A 16,315-nucleotide genomic window follows, 5' to 3' on the forward strand; every position below is an offset into this window, starting at 1 on the left:
CCATTATATCAGAGAAAACATTCAGCATTTTTTTTATTTTATGGGGGGGATTAGCTAACTTCGCTCAGCATTACATTGTCCAACTCCATCCATTTACCTGCAAATGTCATTATGTTATTCTCTTTTAATGCTGAGTAATATTCCATTGTGTATATATCCACATTTTCTTTATCCATTTATCTACTGATAGGCATCTAGGTTGGTTCCAAAGTTTAGCTATTGTGAATTGTGCTGCTATAATCATTAATTATGATTAATGTGGCTGTGTCCCTGTAGTATGCTGTTTTTAAGTCCTCTGGGTATAAACCAAGGAGTGGGATAGTTGGGTCAAATGAGTTCCATTACCAGTTTTCCAAGGTATCTCCATACTGCTTCCATATTCGCTGCACCAATTTGCAATCCCACTAGCAATGTATGAGTGTGCCTTTTTTTCCACATCCTCACCAACACTTACTGATGTTTGTCTTCATAATAACTGCCATTCTGACAGGAGTGAGATGAAATCTTGAGTAGTTTTGATTTACATTTCTCTGATTGCTAGAGATGATGAGCATTTTTTCATATATTTATTTATTGATTGTATATCTCCTTCTGAGAGATGTCTGTTCAATTCCTTGGCCCATTTATTGATGGGGCTTTTTTTGGGGGGGGGGGAATTTAGCTTTTTGAGTTCTTTATACACCCTAGAGACTAGTGCTCCATTTGATGTGCAAGTGGTAAAAATTTTCTCCCATTCTGTAGACTCTCTATTCACCTCACAGATTGTTTCATTTGCTGAAAAGAAGCTCTTTAGTTTGAATCAATCCCACTTATTGATTCTTGATTTTAAAAAAAATCTTAAAGGAAGAAACAAGGATTGTTTTTGTTGGAGATCAGTTTCTTTCCTGTTTCCCTTCTCATCCAATGGGTGGGGTCACTTGTTGTTAGCTGGTATCTCTGCCCTCAGGATGGCAAAGGTAACCAGGGAGGAAGGATTGGTCCTGGGTAGAGGGTACCTGGAAGTAGGGTATGGGACCTCTCAGTCCCCAAAGGGAGATTGTACCTCAAGGATCTCATTTTGGGCCTGCTCTTGTGCTGTGAATGCCCGGTCTTACCTCTTTATCTCACCTGAAGACCTTCTAGTTCCTGGTCTCTGTGTTAGCCTGTAAACTGTATCATACTCGTCATCTCCCTTACTGCTTTCTAATAGGAGTCCTTTGTTTCTGGGGCTCTTGTGTGCTGTGTGCCTGCCATGCTAAGAGCTGTTTTGTGTTGGGCAGTCACTGTGCCATGTTAGAGACTGCTGGGGAGAGGGGGGAGTTAGTAACTGGTACCTGACCAGCCTGAGTTCCAATGTGGGAGTTGCCCCCACTAAAGGTGGTGATGAAGGTGACCCAAGATGGAGGCAATTGCTTTCAGTGATGGGGTGTCAGTTGGGTGGGGAGAGCCAGGAAATGGCATTGGACAATGAGTTCAAAGACTAGCTCCACCATCCTGAGGGCAGAGATACCAGCGTGTGGCTGTCAGCTGTCTTCAGAGCCTGGGTGAAGTTCCCAGATACAGGCAGGCTACTGCACATAGGGGACTATCTTCGCTGCTACAGAGGCCCAAGATGGAGGAGACAGGGGGGCTCCATGTTGGTAGATGGGGGTCCACATGGAAGTGGAGGCCAGAGTTCCTTCATATGGGTAGCAGCCAGGTGTCCTGCATGGGAGCTGAATCTCGGATTTGTGCTTGGGTGTGTGGCCAAAAGTTCTGGCAGGTGCTGATGCCAATGGTCCCACTCAAGCACCCATTAGTCCTGCATGAGCAAGTAGTTGGGAGACCTACTCAGACGCTGAGGCCTAGAGCACTGCATGAGCAGGGTGGCCATGATTCCTGCACAGGAAATAGGAATATAGCTTGCAGAAAGCAGTATTCTCACTACTTGAGTCCCAGGTCACAGAGTAACACAGAATGCTGCCTCCCTCTGGCCTGCCATCTTGGATTACCCCAATCTTAATTTTTAATATCTTGAACACTTCATATATATGTCATATACATGAGATATATATATATATATATATATATATATATATATATAATTCGTGTGATGTGAGTGCCTGGTCTTATCTCTTTATCTCACCTGTTCTCTTTAGTCTCCATTTTTCTTTGGCAATATACCTTTTTTTGGGGAATAATTGATTAAATGTTAGTATCCATTTTTTAACTTGTATTTGGCTAGGGGCACTTTGATCCATTTCTCTTTTGATGATGTTCATGGAAAATCCCATGAGAAAACTGAATGTGAATAAAAATATTATTCAGGACATTTCATTGTTTTGCTAATGTCTCAATTCAGGTTCTGTACTTGCAGCTTCCTCAACCTGGATATGGTTTTTGCAGATTTTGCCTTTGAATGACCTAAAACAGTGAGGCTCCAGGTTGTTTCCCACAAAGACAACTTGGTCCTGTGGGGAGCAGTCCCAACTGGTCAGGATAAAGACTCTTCAATTTGGACAAAACGGGGACTTGGTGTTTTCTGAGTGACCTACTCCACAACAGTGGTTTACTTATATAAACAAGATGTGGATTCCTTCTATCTTGGCACCTGTACTCAAAATAGAGTAACTTATAGCAAAGTGCTTCTAACATGGAGTAACTCAGGGTTAGACACAGGCTGAAAACTACTGTTTTATGTATTATGGAATCACTCAGGGTGGGGCACAACCTGCTCCTCACCAGCACAAAACAAAACAAGTCAAAACAAAATAACAAAACCCAGGCCCCAATGTGAAATTCAACATATCTGACATCCAATAAAAATCTATCAAATTTACAAAGAGACAGGATAGAATTGCATGTACTTATTAGGATATAATATCCATGGAAGCAAACATAGAAATAACCAATGGAATTGGCAGACACACATTAAACTAGTCACCAGAAACTGCATCCTGTGTTGAAGAAAGTAGAGGAAAGGAAAATGGAAGGAGACAGAAAAATATTTGAAGAAGTAAGGGCTTTTATTTTTATAATTTCCTAGAGTACAAAAGTATCATATTTAAAATTTCAACAAGCTCTAAGAAGAAAAAATAGAAAAATAATTCTGGAAGAAACATCTTGGGCAAATTCTTGAAAAACAGTGGCAAACAAAATATTCAAAGAAAGTATGGTGGTGTAGCTTGGTGGTAGAGTACCTGCCCAGCATGCACAAAGCCCTGGGTTCAATTCCCAGTACAGGAAAACAAAACAAAATAAACAAACAAACAAAACATTACATACATAGGCTCAAAGCTAAGCATAGTACATTTCTTGTTGCAAAACGATTCTCATGTCTGAATATATACCTCCCAAATTCGTGTGTTAAAGTTCTAAACACAAGTAATTTGGAAAGCATAGAGACCTTAGAGGTAATTTAGTTAAAATGAAGCCAATAAGTTGGGTCCTACTCCATATGACTGGTCTCCTCATAGGAAGAGAATAGAACCCAGCAACACAGAGGGAAGACCACGTGGAGACAGAAAGACGATGGCCTTTCACAAGCCAAGGAGAGATCTCAGAAGAAACTCACTCTAGTAACACCTTGATCTGGAACTTGTTGTCTCAAAAACTGTGAGAAGATAAATTTCTGTGGAGCTTTACATGGCAACCTGAAAAATTCTGTGTAATAATAGAGCAAAATCTTTAAAGGGCTGAAAAAAAATCCTGACAATATTGAACTCCATCTCCAACAAAAATATCTTTCAAGAATGCAGGTGAAGACATTTCAAGGCTGGAGTTGTGGTACTAAGTTCAAGGCCAACGTGGGCAACTTAGTTTGACTCTTTCTCAAAAAAAAAGTGGAGTGGGGAAGGAGCTCAGTTGCAGAGCAGCCAGAATTCAATCCACAGTACTCTAAAAATTATTTTTTAGGCATCAATATCTAAGAGAATTTACTTCCAGGAGACCTGAACTAAAATAAACAATGACAAAAGTTCTTTAAGCCGAAGGAAAAATGCTATTAGATTTGCACAAAAAGCTAAAGAGAATCATAAATCATAAATATACAAATACATAAAAATTATTTTTTTTCATTTTTAAGTGTTAAAAGCAACATTAATGAAAGTTCACTGTGGAATTTACAATGTAAAACTAAAATGAACTACAGTAAGGCACAAAGGATGGGATGGGCAACCTGAGACATAGAACTTCCATCTACTGTACACGCATGCATATAACTTCCTTAGATATACTGTTGTAAAGTTGCACACTATAGGGGAAGTGGCATTTTATTTTTTGAAGGTAGACTGAAATAAATTGAGTATGTATGTTGCAAAACTTAGGGCAACAGCTAAAACAACAATGAGAAGGATGGCAACAGAAACAAAGAGGTACAGATAACAAGCCATTTTAATTTGAGATAAAATGGAATACTAAAAATATGCCCAACCCCAAACAAGGCAAGTGAAGAAGAGAAAAGGAATAAAGAACAAGTGTAAAAAGCAGGAAACAGGTAGCAAGCTGACATTTAATGATGATTTCATTAAATTTAAGTAGTCTAAATACTCCAGTTAAAAGACATAAACCATCTCACTGGGTCAGGAAGCAAGACTGAGCTATTTGCTAGATTTCAAGTTACACACTTTATATATAAATAGGATGATTGTTTAAAGTAACAGGATGAACAAAGATGTATCATGTAACCACTAATGAAAAGAAAGCTGAGTGTCCATGTTCATATTAGACAAAATATTTCAGAGCAAGAATTATTATCAAGGATAATGAAGGATTATATCTAATCATGAAGATGAATTCATCAAGACAACATAATTCTAATATATGAACAACTAATAATAGAGATTTAAAATACATGAGGCAAAACTTGATAGAACTGAAAGGAGAAGTAGTTAACAAAGTAGAATGTTATGTATATTTTTTCAAATTAATATAGAATAGTCATTAGAAAAGACCATAATGTAGATCATAAATCCACTGTCAAAAGTTTAAGAGGATGAAAATTATATAAATTAAGTTCTTTGATCATGATGGAATTAAGCAAGAAATTAGTAGCAGAAAGGTAGCTGGAAAATCCCAAATATTTGAGAATTATATAATACACTCTAAATAATACATAGATGAAGCATAGATCACATGAATGGTTAGAAATGTTTTGAAATGAATTGGAATAAAAATGCAGTGTATCTAAATTTATGGGATGTAGCCAAAAATGCTTAGAGAGGAACGTATATCTTTAAATGCCTTCTTATAATAGAAAGATCTTAAATCCCAAAGATCTTAAAACCCAAAGTTTTCTCCTTAAAAGTTTAGAAAATGAAAAGCAAATTAATATCAAAGTAGAAGAAAGAAAATTATAAAGAGCAGAAATCAATGAAATTTAAAACAGAAAGACATCTTTGAAAACAAACAAAAAACCTACTCGATTGAGAAAATAAAGAAAATTGAGAGAATTTTGAAGGTTGAACATGTAAAGCAGGAGACACAAATTACCAATATCAGAAGTGAAAAAAGGAATATGACGACCGCGGCCGTCGCGAGGCGGGCGGGGCGGCCGCCGGGGCCGCTGGCCCCCAAGAGTTGCGGGCTGGAGCTGGAGGAAGTTGCGGGAGCGGGGCGGGGCTGCGCTGCGGGAGGCCGGCGCCACATGGCCTGGGGCTCCGGGCGGGCTAGGGGAGTGGAGCTCCGCGCGGCGCCTGGAAGTGCCCGAGATGAGGGCATCCGGAGACATCGAGGAGCAAAGCTGGCGAGTCGCAGCGGCGCGGGGCTCGTGCGCGGGTGACGTGACAATGGATGCTGTTTTGACTCAGTTAAAACTCCTGAGTCCAGATGACCTCAGAGAAGAAGTCTTCAGAGCTGGATTGAAATGTGGCCCCATTACATCAACCACAAGGTTCATTTTTGAAAAGAAATTGGCTCAGGCTTTACTAGAGCAAGGTGGAGTGCTGCCTGCCTCTCTTCCCAACCTCAGGGAGACAGCTGTAGCACTCAGCCAGGACACACAGAGGACTCTGCCATCTGCTGAAGGAAACCTGACTGTGCAGGCCAGTTTTTCTGAAGACAGAGATTTTAATTACAGTGCGGGCTTGAATCCGCCAGAGGAGGAAGCTGTGGCATCCAATGCACGCCCAGAGCCCCTAGGTGCCTCCCTCAGGAGTGACACCCACCAGACTGGAGCAACGCCCTCTAAGGAGCCATCCCTGTACTACGGAGTGTGCCCAGTGTATGAGGACGGCCCAGTGAGAAATGAAAAGATCCATGTTTATGAAGATAAAAAGGAGGCATTGCAAGCTGTCAAAATGATCAAAGGGTCCCGATTTAAAGCTTTTCCAACTAGAGAAGATGCTGAGAAATTTGCTAGAGGAATTTGTGACTATTTCCCTTCTCCAAGCAGAGCTTCGTCACCGCTGTCCCCTGTGCGGGCAGCGCCACTCCTCAGCAGTGGTGGGTTGAAAGATGGTCTGTGCTTATCTGAACCAGAAACAGTAAACAAGGAGCGAGCAAACAGCTACAAAAACCCCCGCACTCAGGACCTCACTGCCAAGCTGCGGAAAGCTGTGGAGAACGGGGAGGAGGACACCTTTTCTGATCTTATCTGGAGCAACCCCCGATATCTGATTGGCTCAGGGGACAATCCAACCATTGTGCAGAAAGGGTGTAGGTACAATGTCATGCATGTTGCTGCCAAAGAGAATCAGGCTTCTGTCTGCCAGCTGACGTTGGAAACACTGGAAAACCCCGAGTTCATGCGGCTTATGTACCCGGACGATGACCAGAGCATGCTGCAGAAGCGCATCCGCTACATCGTGGACTTGTATCTGAATACCCCGGACAAAGTGGGCTATGACACATCTTTGCACTTTGCTTGCAAGTTTGGGAATGTGGATGTGGTCAGTGTACTTTCTTCACACCCTTTGATTGTGAAAAACCCAAGGAATAAATACGGAAAAACACCCGAAGATGTGATTTGTGAACGAAGCAAAAATAAGCCTGTGGAACTGAAAGAGCGGATCAGAGAGTACCTAAAGGGTCACTACTAGGTGCCACTTCTGAGAGCAGAAGATACTTCCTCTCCAGTCATAGGGGAGCTATGGTCCTCAGACCAGACGGCCGAGGCCTCAAACACCAGCCACTGTGGAAGTGACCCCAGAGAACCTGTGCTGACCCTGAGAGCCTTCGCAGGGCCCCTGAGTCCAGCCAAGGCAGAATACTTTCAGAGACTCTGGAAAACTCCACCTCGAGAGAAAGCAAGCTTCTTCCACAGCGTCAGGAAATCTGACCCAGAAAGAGGCATTGAGAGAGTGGGAAGGGAGCTAGCTCATGAGCTGGGATATCCCTGGGTTGAATACTGGGAATTTCTGGGCTGTTTTGTTGACCTGTCTTCCCAGGAGGGCCTGCAGAGACTGGAAGAGTATCTTGCTCAGCAGGAAATGGGCAGAAAGAAGGCCTGCCCCCAAGACCAAGCCCCGACTTCTGGTAGCAGGAAGAAGTGCAGCAATTCCATTTCTGTGGGGGCATTTCTAGATGAGGACAATGACGTGAGCTTGGAAGAAATTACAAATGGGCAGAATGCAGCTCCCCATCAGAGCCAGCCCACAGTCAGTGCTTTTGGAAACTTGGAGCACAGTGGCCTTTCCCAGGGGCAGCAGGCAGACCCAGTGGGAGCCTCAGACCAGCACCATCCCCACACCAGCAGAAACAAGTTCTGCATTCCCTTGACCCATAGCAGGATGCTAGGCGTGGAGAAACCAGAGGCCCTCAGTGGAGAGGAGGCCCTTTTGTTACCTGTCTCCAGTTTGACTCTTGAGTTTGATAAAATGGATTTGCGAAATCTAAAAGATAGCCTTTCCAAGACAGCAAATAAAAATATGAAAACTAAAGATCAGATCCTGACTTCAACAAAGGACATACCGCCTGCTGCTGCAGTCGGACTGGGAAATGACCAGATGAGGACAGATGGTGAGATGTCAGCTGGTCTGGCAAAGATGTCCCTGGACCCCAACAGTCCTGAGTGGGGGAACCAGCAGATGTGCGAACCTCAGTCCCAGCCCACACCCCTGTCTGCATCCTCCCCCTCCACAAGGGACAGCACCAGGAGACTATTCCTCTTTGGAGAGGAGCCATCAAAACTCGATCGGAATGTCTTGGCAGCTCTTGAACGTGCAGATGTCGACCCTTATCGGTTCCCAGCTGTGCATAGATGGAAGAGCACTGTCCTGTGCTATTCCCCCTCAGACAGGCAGAGTTGGCCAAGCCCTGCACTGAAAGGAAAGTTCAAGTCTCAGCTGCCAGATCTTGGATGCCCTCACAGCTATAATCCAGTGCGAAGTGGTGCAGCCGGCAGCAGCCCTGGAAAACTCAGCCATGCTTCCTGTTCACCTGGCCTGGGAAGCCCCAGGCGCTATAGCCCTGCACATGGGAGCCATCTCCGCAGGGTGGCACACATGGCCCAGCTCACAGCCCTGTAGGGTTGGCACTTGCTGCAGAGGCTTGGGGTTCCTAGGCTTATTGGTCAAATTTCATAAAGGAGTATATTCTGAATAATTTATTAATCCTCACTTTGAGGGTATAATTTTAGAAATGCAAATGTTCTAAATAAAATTTACATTTCTGATAAATGGAAGAAGTTATCAAAAGTACACTCAGATACATGTTTCAAGTAATGATCCCGGGTTTGTTGTTGGGCAAAGGTGCAAAGGCCCTTAAACAGCAGGTGGCCATCACTTCCCAATACTGAGCAGGCGCCATGGACAAGAGGTGACTGGCCCTGAGGTCAGCATCACCCTGTAGCTCTTGTGCTTGCCTCTACTAGAAGGCTGGACTGGCTGCCACTTGTGTCTGCTGTTATGTGCTAGGGAAATCAGTGCTCACCCAGACAAGGGCGAGCTGCATGTTATCTCGCCTTTTCTGGGGCAGCCGCATTCTGGTGCAGGATAATGGCCAACATGAATGGTCTGCAAGTCTTCCTGGATGGGCAGCAGGGAGCCAGTGAGCTTGCCTGTGTCAGATACTCAGTGGTGTTCAAAACACTGCTGATCAGAGTAATAGGTGAAAGTAGCTTTTCTCTTGGAAAAAAATGTCTAGCTATTGGGATCCATGCAGATGGTCAGAAAACTCACCAGCACATGAGCTGACCCTCTGCTTCCATTAGTCACCAGCTTCGTAGTGACTATTAATCTGTAACCTGTTCCCTAGCTTTGAAATTTGTCCTGAAAATTAGTTAAGCATAAATTTTTCTATTGCAGATTATACAAGTGGATCCCACGTTTAGAATTCATTTCAATAGGATTTCCTTGAAAAGAGCGTTTTGCTGCAGTACAGAAACCAAAATTTAAGTCCGTTCCAGTTACTTGTGGTGTTGACGTTAACCTTTTCCCTTGGCACCAGCCTGGGGAAGGTCTGTCCCTAGAGCATGTGGGGAGCAGGAAACACTGCCAGCTGCCAGGGTGCCTGAGGTAGGGTGGCCTTGCAGCAGGCCAGTCTCTTCCAGGTGTCAGGACAGTGGCTCCCACACAGCATTCTGTGGACATGTCCAGTGTTTGATCCAAAACAAAAACTGCTGCTGCTCTTGCCAACCTCAGTGCCTTTTGTAAATCATTTTTAATTTTCCCAAATTTACTTTTTGAGACTATAAAATAATAATAAGTAGGTATTCCTTTTCTTATGTAAAATTGTTGAATTAAACTGTGTAAAGAAAAAAGTTTTATTTCATGTGATAAACATGTTAGTTGAGAATATTGGAATTAATATTTAGGTCTTAAATCCAGGTTTGTCACACAGGGTATTTTCATTGTGCCACAGACAAGCTCTGGACACAGGACAGAATAGCACACTCTAGACAGTGGCATCTTAAAAAGGCATCTCTGTTCTAAAAAAAAAAATCAAAACTTGGATATTACACTCACAGAGATGCTCTGTTTTCTCCAAAGTCTTACCTTATTATTCTATATATTGTTGTAAATGTGCAGATTGAAATTAAATAGTTTTTGCTCTAAAAAAAAGAGGAATATGACCACAGATATAATTGAAAGTATAATAAGGGACTATCATGACTAACTTGATGCCAATAATTTGAGAGAATTGATAAAAAAGTTCCATTTGTCCTAAAACACAAACTACAAAGCTTTTCAAAAAGAAAGTTCATAAATAAATATGGAATATATTTATTGGACACTTTTGGATTTTCAATAAAGTCATTCACAAATAATAACATCATTGCTTCTGGAAAAAAACTGGCTCAGGACTGCTCACACACACACACACCAAGGACAGAGGCAGAAAACAGATTTATTGTTAGGCACCTAATAAGGCTACACTAGCAAACAGTGAGGGAGAGAAACAGAAACTCCCAAGAGTGTTACTTTTTACAGGCCAGAATCATGGCTGCCCATTAGGGGCAGGTGTAGTCCTTGTGTTTGGCATAAGAAGCTTCACCTGATTTTGCTGAAGGCAAGTTTCTGTTTCTTGGGAACAGAGATGGGCAAGTCTTCATCTCTCAAGGAGAGAACAAGACCAAAGACTGGCAAGTTTCTATTTCCTGAGTATAATAACAGTATTCATAAAGTGGGGGTGGGGAAAGGAGGATGGCTGTAGTCATGCCAACAGCTTCCTTTTGGTTTTAATATTGGGGATTAGGGTGGCTTATGTATGGAGGTTTCTTCTTCTTTGGCTTCTCCCTGCTGGCATGGGGGTGAGCAACAGGGGCAGAGGCAGGTCCTATAGAGGGGTTTCTTCTGTCAGGAGAGTATATTCCCTCAGAAGTGTCTCATTGACCACTTGGTTGGTCAAGGTCTTAGTTCTTTTCATGATGGCTTACTGTAAACACTTAAAAACACATGATAACAAAAAAGTCAGACAGAGAAATGGCAGAGAGAGATCCCAGAAGGGGTAAGCCCCAAGTAAGGATGGGTTCCCTAGGCTGGTGAGAGAGGAAGCAGGGAGCGGCCAGAGAACTCGAGTTTGAGCATAGCTGTTAGATTCTGTAAGGTTTCTATGTTTTGTTCCACTTTTCCTGATTGGTTGACATAGTAATAACATTGTTCTCCAAGGAAAAGGCCAGTGCCTCCCTTTTCAGATATTATTAGGTCTATTTCCCTCCTGTTTTGTAGGGTGACTTCTGCCAGGGACAGGAGCTGAGACTGTAGGAGGCAGATAGCCTCAATTGAAGTGTCCGTGGATATGACTACTTTCTCGCCAAGTTGGTCAAGTTGGGAGGTCAAGTAAAGGCTATGTCCAAGAGTTCCCACTTCTGTCCCCAGGGTTACCAGTGAGGATGTTAGACCAATGACTAGGAGGACTGGAAGGACGACTGCCCACTTAGATTGTGTTGTCACGATGGAGGGAAAATGAATACAGCCATCTCTGCTGAAGTATAGAGTGAGCTGGGAGAAAGGACAATCAAGACACAAAGGCCTGGGGTGGAAGTATTGATGCACATTGTGAGGGAACTATTTTGGCATAAGAAGTGAGTTCCTGGGGGGCTCATGGAAGAGTCTGACCCCATGATGATATGGTGTAGAGAGCAAGGGGCTGGTGTGGGTGTTAATTGGGGTGTTCCAGCAATACCTGTTTAGCCCTGCTGTATGAAAGGGCAGCTGTCAGTGAATTTTTGTAAAATGGGGATACAAGAGTTGATGGGTAGGGCCATATTGGATAGGAGAATGGCTGATATAGGTTAATCATCCATTGGGCCACATATGAAGCAGTCTTGTTTATAAAGGGATTGATTTACTATATGGTGTAATCTGGAGAGAGAATAATATATGATTTAGAGCTAGGAAGTCTGAGGGTGTCTCTTTTGTAAGTTTTGGGAGATTTCACAGGAGCTGTCCTTTACGATATCAATGACCTATATCTAATGGTGTGTGTGGAATTTGGTCATAGGTTCAGATTATCTGGATGGATCCATGAGGGTCTGAGTTTCCTACATAAAGGTCTATGGAGCCAGTTACTCCTTTTTCTCATTTTGTGTCCCAAGGATCATCAATCCTGAAAGTAAGTAAAGGCAGGACCCTATCATAGGGGTTTGGAGAAGGAGGGGGTTTGTCTGTTGGAAAGCAACAGTCTATTGGAAAGAGCCAAATCTTTTATCCACATAATGGTCATTGCAGGACCATTTGGAACATCCCTTCCAATCCATGCCGTTGCATGTATTGGAGTTATCAGAAGTTAACCAGAGATAAAAATTTTGATAGGAAAAGCTTGTTTGGGTGTATTTGGCCCAGTAAAACAGTTGGTGATGCAGATCTGTGCAAAGTTGAATGTGAGGGAGAGGGCCTTTTGACAGCCCTTAATGGGACAGAAGGTGGAGATGATTGAAAGTGGAGGTTTTCTGCCCATTACATATATCTTAAACTGCCAAGCATAATAAGTGCCAGGAGGATTCTGGGAGCCATGGGAGGGAAGAAGAGAAGGAGGGGTAATAGGATGATCATGGCTTATGGAAGAAGGAAAGGGCATAGAGGAGAGAGAGAGGAAAGAGGTTAGTTTCAGTTGGGGTGAGGTCAATGTAGGATCCCTGAAAATGTAAGTACTGAAGGAGCTGGAAGTGAGAAGACTTGAAGTCCTGGGTCAGAGGCCAGCTCTGTCCATAGAATGAAAACAAATTGATAGCAATGAGAAGGGGAGAGGTCCTGGAGGAATTTGGTATGGTCAGCAGGTGAGGATTAGAGATTGTATGGTAAAGTCCCTTAGAGAAGACAGGTTAGGGGGAAGTAAGTGGTGTAGATAGTAAGGATGTAATGGATACCTTGGGTAGTGTCGGGGGTGTAGATGTAATTTGGACAATGTCTGGGGGTGTAAAAAGAAGAATGGTGTTGGATTCTTTGTTGGGGAGATAGAATAGAGTTGCCTGCTGGACCATTTGGTCTGTAAGGCTGTTGCCTGCTGTCATAATAGAATTATCTCTCTGATGGGCTTTGCAGTGTACTCTGCCAATAGAAGAGGAAAGAGGGAGCCTTTAGGACTACACTGATGTATGAAGCATTGGAAATGGAGGAGCCTTTGGTAGTCATGGGTCCCCATTTTTTCCATATTGCTGTGTGAGCTAATAATATATGAAAGGCATATTTAGAATCTGTATAAATGTTAGAGACATACTCTTTGCTAGGATAAAGGCTTGGGTTACAGCTATTAGTTCTGCTTGGTGATTGGTGGTGTTAGGGAGTAGGGGGTTAGTCTCTATCACTTTTTTACATGAAGGCCTGCTATTCTAAGGCCTTCATGTAAAAAGGGACTCCCATCCATGAACCAGGTATTTGAGGGAGTTGGCAAGGGTCCTTCCTGAATATGGGAGGGATGGGGAGCAATTGTTCTAAGGTCTCTGTACAGGAATGGAGAGGTTGATATGGATTGGAGTCACTAGGAGGAGGAAGCAGAGTTGAGGGATGGGCAAGTTTTGAAGGTTGGAGTGGGGTCTTCAATCATTGAGATCTGAAGGGAAAGAATGCGGGAAGGGGGCAGGGTCTCAAGACCCTTACAGGAGAGTAATCCAGTTAAGGGGTGGGGGAGAGGACAGTTAGAGGTGACCCAAATGTTAGTTTCTTTGACTCCTGGATCAGGATGCCTGAGGAGGCCAGTACCCAGAAGTAAGGTGTCCATCCCCATATTGCTGGGTCAAGACGCTCTGAGAGAAATGCCACTGCTGCACAGGATGGTCCCACCTGGTGGCCTTGAGCTCCCGGAAGAATCCTTGGTTTTATGTTACATACAGAAAAAAGGGGTGAGACGGATCAGGCAAGTGAAGGCCTGAGGCCTGCAGGAAGGCTTGTTGGAGGCCAAGGGGAGTGTTGATGGGTGTGATGAGGGCCTCCACGAGGGGGCCCTTTGTGCTGACATAAAGGGGTTGAGCCATCAAAGAGTGATTGGGTATCCATGCCCAAAAGTATCCTGTTAAATCCAGGAATGAGAGATCTTCAGCCTTGGTAGTGGAAACAGGAAGGTGAGAAATGAGTTTTTTTCAATCCATCATAATGGCCTTGTGGGACAGGGTTAGTTGGAAGCCCAAATAAATGACTGCAGTAACAGAGGGAGACACAATATCCTTGCAAGGCCAAGGAGTCTTAGAGAATCTTAGAGAGGGAGACACAATATCCTTGCAAGGCCAAGAAGTTCAGTAATTTGGATGTGTGGGTTTTACTTTGATATAGGAAGGGACTGCAGAGAAGAAGGTCATCCACATATTGAAGGAGGAATGATGGTGACAAGTATAGGCAGGTAGGATTATCTCTAAAGCCCTGAGGAAGGACTGTCCATGCAAGTTTAGTGGACACCTGGATGTCTGGGTCAGGCCAGGTAAGAGCAAAGGGGTCTTGAGAATCTTTGTGCAAGGGAATGGAGAAGGAGGCATCCTTAAGGTCTAGAATTAAATAGTGTGCTGTGCAGGTGGCAATGGAGGACAAGAGAGTACATGGACTTGGAGCAATGGGGTGTACAGGACCACTGCTCAGTTGGTGAGGCAGAGGTCTTGGACCAGACAGAAGGTGCCTGAGGGTTTCTTGACATGGAGAATGGGTGTGTTATAAGGGGCATCTGTACAAAGTGAAAGCAATAGGCCTTTGGTTAGGAGGTCATAAATGATGGGTCTGAGTATCCTGAGTCTCTTTAGAGGTAGGGGGTATTGGGATTGGGATGAGAAGAGAGAAGGGTTTTGGGGTGTGATGAGGATGGGATCTTGGTGTGTGGCTACAGAGGGGTTGTGTATGTCCCAAATCTGGGATTGACCAAGCATGGGGGCCAGGACATTGATGAGGGAGTGGTGGTAAGTGCTACAAGGAGAAGGAGTGGGAATGGGGAAAGAGTCTGGGAGATAGCCCCTCCTGGGATAAAATGGAAGAGCCGAGTTTACTTAGGAGATGTCAGCGTAGAAAGAGAATGGGGCTTGGGGAATAATGAGGAAAGAGTGGGAGAAAGGGATCTCATGAATGGAGCATGTGAGAGGTGGGGTTCATAATGGTTGATATGGTTTGCCTTCTACCCCAACAGTGAAGGTTGTGGAGGTAGATGTGGGTCCCCCAAATTGGACAAGTACTGAGAATATAGCCCAGGTATCCAAGAGGAAAGAGATGAGCCTACCTGCTACCACAATGGTTACCCTGGGTCCTTGTGATGGTGGTCTTTGGGTGCTGGGATTCTGGACCCTGTTAGTTGTCTGTAGCCAGTCCCAGAAGGTCTGTCTGTGGTGAGGTGGGGCTGTGTGACCTCCTGTCTCTCTGGGCAAGAGGGCAATCAACAATGGCCTGCCTGGGATATTTAGAACAGGGAGTGGGAGGTTAGCGAGGATTAGAGCAAAATTTTGCCCAGTTGCCCAGCTGACCATACCTATAGCATGTTCTGGAATGTTTTCTGTGGGTTGTAGGGGCAGTGTTAGCAGCGTGAGATTGCAGAAATCCTTTGGTTAGCATTTGATATTCAACCTTGCGGAACTTTCCATCTCTGCCATTGAAGGCTTCCTCAAGTACTTGAGCCTGTGGGGTGAGGGGACCTTGCTCCAGCTTTTAAGTTTGGCTTTGATGTCAGGGAAGCTATAGGAGAAGTACGTCATGAGTAAGTTCTGACCATCAGGTGACTTGGGATCTAAGTTGGTAAATTGGAGTAGGGCTTCAGTCAGGTTTTTATCCTGAATGACCTCTTAGAGATGATCATAACTGATGGCTTTATGAGCTGCCCTGTCAGTAGGCAGGTGATGAATTGGTCCCTTCTTGTCTGACCCTCTGGAGAATTATAATCCCAATTGGGATTTTGGTTAGGGACCTACTCAGTGCTCATGGGCAGGTTTAGTTTGGTGGACTTCATCAGCATAGTTGTGGGCTTGTTTCCAGACTCGTCTTTGCTCCTCTGGGAGGAGGGTGTTGGATAGGAGCATGTGCATATCATGAAAGGTGAGGTTGTAGGCCAGTGTTATGGACTGTAACTCCTTGGTATATATGTGGCATGGTTGAAGGTCAAGGACCCTACCGCTGAGAATGAGGGTTACATCTCACTCATCTTTGGCACAGAGCCCGAGATATGCTAGGATTTTAATATGTTTATTGAATGAAAGAATGAGTAGGTTTTCCAAACTAAATATTATTAATGTCCCTTTGGCTACAAAAACATTGATTTATTACAAAATCCTTTGCATACTCTCAAGTTATTTGGTCATCTGGGCTTGTTCTATTGTTTCTTTGATTTATCTAACACATGCTTTGTTCCTTCCATGTACAAATACTGATCTGAGCTCTGGTGAATGAAACAGACAAGAACTGACTTATGGGTCTGATATTATTATCTGACATTTGAGGAGTAAATTTATTTTTATGAAGATCTGTTAAGTGAGGGCTGGCAGAAACTAATTTTAATATTTAATGTAAAGTCTGACCTC

The 16,315-nt window shown here is 43.7% G+C and overlaps 1 pseudogene; it reads left to right on the forward strand.

Moving 5' to 3' along the window:
* Window positions 1-5,473: 5,473 nt before the first annotated feature.
* Window positions 5,474-7,638, forward strand: LOC143409758 (ankyrin repeat and LEM domain-containing protein 2 pseudogene; annotated as a pseudogene).
* Window positions 7,639-16,315: the final 8,677 nt, after the last annotated feature.

Source organism: Callospermophilus lateralis, chromosome 11 (genome assembly GCF_048772815.1).
Source record: "Callospermophilus lateralis isolate mCalLat2 chromosome 11, mCalLat2.hap1, whole genome shotgun sequence".
Classification (NCBI taxonomy): domain Eukaryota; kingdom Metazoa; phylum Chordata; class Mammalia; order Rodentia; family Sciuridae; genus Callospermophilus; species Callospermophilus lateralis.